The sequence below is a fragment of the Phyllobates terribilis genome, unplaced genomic scaffold, assembly GCF_046119375.1.
Source record: "Phyllobates terribilis strain yellow unplaced genomic scaffold, ASM4611937v1 Scaffold_254__1_contigs__length_2825407, whole genome shotgun sequence".
Classification (NCBI taxonomy): domain Eukaryota; kingdom Metazoa; phylum Chordata; class Amphibia; order Anura; family Dendrobatidae; genus Phyllobates; species Phyllobates terribilis.
The window spans coordinates 268,717-275,114 of record NW_027363014.1 but is presented as its reverse complement, the minus strand read 5'-3'; positions in this window follow the sequence as shown (position 1 = coordinate 275,114).

The following is a 6,398-nucleotide window of genomic DNA, read 5'->3' as shown; positions in this document are numbered from 1 at the left end:
CTTGTTTGGGCTAAAGAACACAAGGAATGGACATTAAACCAGTGGAAACCTGTGCTTTTGTCTGATGATTCCAAATTTGAGATCTTCGGTTCCAACCACTGTGTCCTTGTGCGACGCAGAAAAGGTGAACGGATGGACTCTACATGCCTGGTTCCCACCGTGAAGCATGGAGGAGGAGGTGTGATGGTGTGGGGGTGCTTTGCTGGTGACACTGTTGGGGATTTAGTCAAAATTGAAGGCATACTGAACCAGCATGGCTACCACAGCATCTTGCAGCGGCATGCTATTCCATCCGGTTTGCGTTTAGTTGGACCATCATTTATTTTTCAACAGGACAATGACCCCAAAAACACCTCCAGGCTGTGCAAGGGCTATTTGACCAAGAGGGAGAGTGATGGGGTGCTATGCCTGATGACCTGGCCTCCACAGTCACCAGACCTGAACCCAATCGAGATGGTTTGGGGTCAGCTGGACCGCAGAGTGAAGGAAAAAGGGCCAACAAGTGCTAAGCATCTCTAGGAACTCCTTCAAGATTGTTGGAAGACCATTTCCGGTGACTACCTCTTGAAGCTCATCAAGAGAATGCCAAGAGTGTGCAAAGCAGTCATCAAAGCAACAGGTGGCTACTTTGAAGAACCTAGAATATAAGACATATTTTCAGTTGTTTCACACTTTTTTGTTAAGTATATAATTCCACATGTGTTAATTCATAGTTTTGATGCCTTCAGTGTGAATGTACAATTTTCATAGTCATGAAAATACAGAAAAATCTTTAAATGAGAAGGTGTGTCCAAACTTTTGGTCTGTACTGTATATATATGTGGGGTGTGGGGGTAGCGGTGGAGGAGCGGGGCACAGGAGGCAGCGGCCGCCCGCTGCAGCCTACACTGTCCCCGCTGCTACAGCAAATTAATATTCACTGCTCCCCACGCCCATGGGGCATGGGGAGCACTGAATATTCATGCTCCTTAATAGCAGCACACAGTGTAGCCGCGCTGCGGCTCCTGCTGCTGCCGGAATCGCCTGTGCCCGCTGTTAAAGGGCTTGCATATTCAACCTCTCTCCACGCCCATGGGCGTGGGGAGTGGGTGAATATTCATGTCCTTTAATAAGCGGGCACACGCTATAGCCCGGCAGCAGCAGGAGCCGCAGCACGGCTAAGCTGTGTGCCGGCTATGAAGGAGAGTGAAGTCGCTGCTCCCCGCACACACAGACCCGGCATGGGAGTGACTTCCGGGAGCTGATCTTTCCATGTCAGCCGCGCATGGCAGTGACGTCATGCGCGGCTGTAAAATAATACTCTTTCTGTATTATTTTTTCTACTGAGGACTTCTCAAAGTATCAATATCACAATATTCTTATAAAAAAATGTATCTATTTATTCTTGGATTGTCCATTAAAAAGAATCAGATTGCAGCAGGTACATACAATAATTAGTTATAAAGTAATTGTCCATTTGTCCATAAGTAGCTTAATTGTTGAGATTCACCCATCTTTCCTTGGATCCTGGCTGGTAAATCATGTCTTTATCCAGCACGTGTCCAGGCCTACATGTCATCTGTTTCTCAGCATGAAGATTCTTCTTCTGTGTCTTGTGGGGTGGGAAGAGCAAGAGAGCCCCCCTTTCTGTACCATGGGCTTTTATAGCCAGTCGTATGGACACCTGTTCTACATATGGTAGTGAACCAAAAATACACACACAAATAGCGCATGTCAACTAGACACGATGGCTGAGGCATAGAACTCAGATTTAAGAAAAATGATTATCGATTATTAATTATTTAACATTCCCCCCTTTTTGAGGATAAAAAGGACTGAAAAATCCTCAAAAGAAGACAGGTTTATCATTAGGATAACAATCATTTTTTCTTTCCTTCTTCCTTGGCAATATCATTACATTTCCATAATAATAATAATAATAATAATAATCTCATCATCGGATTATTGTTATATAATGATGTGAATTCATGTTATGGTAAGCCGTGACTAATATTCATTTAATATGTATAATTATACTTCCCTATATCTAAATTGAAGCAATCGCGGGTCCAATCGTCATCATCTGATGTCATCGGGTCGTCGTCTCGTCTTCTTCTTGGTTCTTTTATAACACAGTCTTTAGATGAAAACTCCTTTGAAATAAATTATAGCGTGTAGATATTGTACAGTCCATAACTGTATTCATCATTGTGCAGTCCATAAACTGTGCTCTTTATTAGAAAGATCATGTGTGTCAGATGATAAGAAAACAAAGTCCATGGATGAAATGTAGCTTTAATATCTGTGCGATGTCACCTGGACTTACGTTGGATCGTCTTCAGATAATCTTCCGTGTGTCCGCACTGGTCTCGTGTCACTTTTGGAACAGATGTGACGTCTTTGGTCAGTAAAGCAAGGGTTAACTTGACACTTCCCTGCTTTATATAGCCCCATAACCAGTACTCAGTCCTTTATATACAGGACACATATGCCAGGTATTACCTGTTCACCAGCTTTCATTGAAGCGTTGCAGGTGATAAGAAACCACTGGAACGTGATGAAACCTGAACACAACCCAGTTCATATAGGATCATCGTCCTCTGCCGTCCCGGTGATCAGTGGTGTGAATTGTATCTGACACAGTCTATTATCACTCAGCATTCACACCTGTTACCTTCTGAGACGTCCGGATATCGGTTGCTTCTTCTTGTAACCTTTGAGAATCTCTTTGATTTATAAATATGAAAAGTCTTTATTAAGATAGAATTCATAATTGCGATGTCTTGATTGAAGTCTTCATTCCCTAATCTGATACCAAATCTGGCAACTTTCCTAACCTATAATATCACAGCGTACCATAGCAATCAATAATATCCATCTAATTATTATCAAAATATTAAAATAAATTATGTTTGGAATAATAAACAATAATAGATTGAATTACTATCAAGTTCTCCATGTGATAAAATATTTTTATGTCATAGGTGTAATTACCTTTTCCAACCCATAGGTGTCAGTGTGTTTTGAAACAACAAGTGTTTATATCTTTATTAAACCAATAATACCAAAGAATGTATACTGCTGAACTAAAATGAATAAATATATGAATGTATGAAGGAATGAATGAAAGAATTGTTGTGTTTACTCAGAAAATTGAACCATTTTTCTTATATTAATATAATTATATTTAATGAAGCAATATTCTTGTACTAGACATTACTTTATTAAATATTAATGTGTTTTCTCAATTGAGATACTGTACTGAAATAAAATCAAATGAGAATTAAAAATGAAAAATGGAAAAATAAGAAAATAAGTAAGAATAAAATGTTAAAAATGAAAAATAAAATTAAGAGTAAAAATAAGAATAAAAATAAAAATAAGGCCTTTAAATTTTAATGACAAATGCAGAGTAATTATATTCTCCTTAAAAAATACCCTTATATCTCCATTATCTGGATGATTTCATATTTGTCATAACCTTGTATCACCAAAAAATTATTAAATTATGCAACTTTGCATGTAATACCCTTCTTAATTATACCATAGTACCTTATTAATATTTTACCTTTATTAAAATGTGTGGAAAATAAATATTGATCACAAGTGATTATGTAATCAGGATCAAAAACACATTTTCCCCCTTAATACCAAAAATATTATTTTATAAAATAATTTATATATCAGAACCAAATTAAAAATAGTTATTCTTCTATAAATATTGTGCATAAATTTCATATCGATGAGTAGCATAGATTTGTCTAAAGAGAGGTGTGTACCTATTTAGGTTACCATTAAAAATAATATCATAGTTATTCAAGAATATTATCATGTGGAAAATTATTCTAAATATAAATTTGCTTTATAAACCATTTTGATGTGTGGTTGCCCTTATCCACTATTAGCGAAATCAAGAAATAATAATTACTTAATTATGTATAGAAACGTATATATTATGTAGATAATACCTAATTATATTATAATTTTCTCAGAATTAAATATATTTTTGTACCTTCACATAAAGAAACATTTTTTTTTTTTCCAAACATACAAACATACGAGGCCTCTGTCACATCAATCACACTTAGCAGCTGCTGATTTACTCATCTGTCACCTTCACTCTGACATTCACAGATCTGTTCAACTCAAACATTCCACATATGAAGTTTTATATATATATATATATATATATATATATATATATATATATTTAACCCAAAATTGTATCCCAATTTATTAATGCGCATTTAATATCTTAATATTTCTTTGAATATTCCCCAAGTAGAAGTATATATATAATATGAGAGTAAGTCACTGGAATTTCAGACACTTGAAAAAACTCTTGACTTAGATTCTTTTTTCACTGGCTGCCCGGTCTTAAGTTACATCAGCTGAAAATAGAATGAATGGGATCTATACTATTAGCTCAAAGTTCAAAGGCCGCAGCTGTCACACGTCATGCTGGAAAGCTACTTGTTATAAAATAAACACTTCATGCATATGTAGCACCCTGAGGACTCGGCTGCTACAGGGGTATTGCACCTCGACCCAGAGGTGTGGTATTCCACTCCCGGGTAAGGATGGAGTGTGGGACTGAGCTCAGTAGGCTGCATGCACTACATACATCCCATTTCCGGGGGACAGAACTACGGTACTCCCACCAAGTAAATGTGCAGGTACGACAGCGTCTGTCCCTGGCTGGAGTGGGAGGGGGGTGGAACATCCCAGTAGTGTAGGGGCAGATAGGGGGAGTACTCTGGGTAAAGCTAGGAGCTCATTGGGTGCTGGTCACCTGGGCTCACACATAGAGGGAGTATATATGGTGGGCACCATCTTAGGACAGGGAGAGCTGAGGGAGTCTTTAGGAAGAGTTCAGCCAGGAGGGCTGACAGGGAGCTGTGGTTCCGGCTGGGCCCAGCTCCAGAGCCAAGCCTGCGGAGGAGAGAGGAGAAAGAAAGGCCCAGAGTGGAAGACCAGAGGGAACCCTAAGAACCCAGAATCAGACCAAAAAGGGGTGAAGGGTTGGCGGACACGGGTACCGGAACCCGAACTGGTGGAGGCCACTTATCCTCAGCCAGGAACCGGAGGTCGTGGTCAAGATTTGCCACGACCCTCACCAAATCCACCAGAAAGGCACACCAAGTATAGGGTCAGGGAACCCAGAGGAGGTTTGACCACCAAGAGACCCGAGGGAGCCGGCCAAAGGTGGATCCCTGGTGGGAATGGCCAGAGACAGAGAGAGAGAAGGGAGCTCAGGACCACGCTCCGGAACTGCCTGGGGGTTAGCCGAGTCCAGGACCTGGTGGACGCAGCACGGCTCGGGTGGTCACTCAAGGCCAGAGTGACTGAGAGAACACCCGTGAGTAAAAACCCTGAAACTGCATCTCCTGACTCTGACTCTTCTTACTGCACCGTCACAACCCCCATCATCTTCACCTGCTGCCCTGAGGCCATACCCCTCCCGTTGGGGGTTATAACATCATCGCTGCACCCATACCACCGGCCTCAGCGGACTGTTCTGCAGCGGCGGCTGCAAAGCCGCACTCAACGGGTGGCGTAGTCGACATCCAAGTTAACATCTACTGCCATAGACTGCCACTTAGTTTGACACCCTGGGCACGGACCGGGTCACCGCCACGAGACTACAACCCTCAACAGATCCGGCTCCGGGTAAGCTCCCGCGTGCGCAACGCAGCGCGACACAGGCCCAGGGGCGCGTCACATAGAAAATATTAATTAATGTTACACATAAATCATGCAATTTTCAGCTTCCTGTGTGAATAAAGAAATAAATCCATTTTAGAGTTGTTTGATCAAATCCTGCTTTGGAATGAAAACTCTAAGGAAATATAAGAAAATAAAATTAAATATCAAATTAATACAGAAACAGCATTATTTAAATATCTTATGCATATATTGGTTGGTTCTAATGTAATTCAAAATATTGTTACTTAAATTTATATATGAAGTTCTAATTTATTAATTAATATATATATATTTTTATAAATATATATATAAATACAATTATACACAATCTCTACTTAGACAAGTGTATATATATATATATATACACATACTATTAGAAACTATGTAACTACAATTTTACTGTATAAGATTATAAATAAATATTGAGACATTGTAACACTTCTATGCTACATTATCATTACAGTTTTTTCTTAGCCACTCCCTAAACCAATTCTTCTGTCTCTCTCAAATATCTCCAGGAACGCCCTATTTAGGAAAGACGTTTTTCTATCCTTCAAAACCTCAGAGAACTGCCTGTCCTTCTGTCCACATTCCATGACGTCACTCTCAGCCGGTCGTCTCACCTGACTCTGTCCATCAGTTTCAGCCATTTTCCTTTCCAGGGAGAAGTCACAGCTTTGGATTTTTAACTCTTTCTGTGAAGAGATGGACCT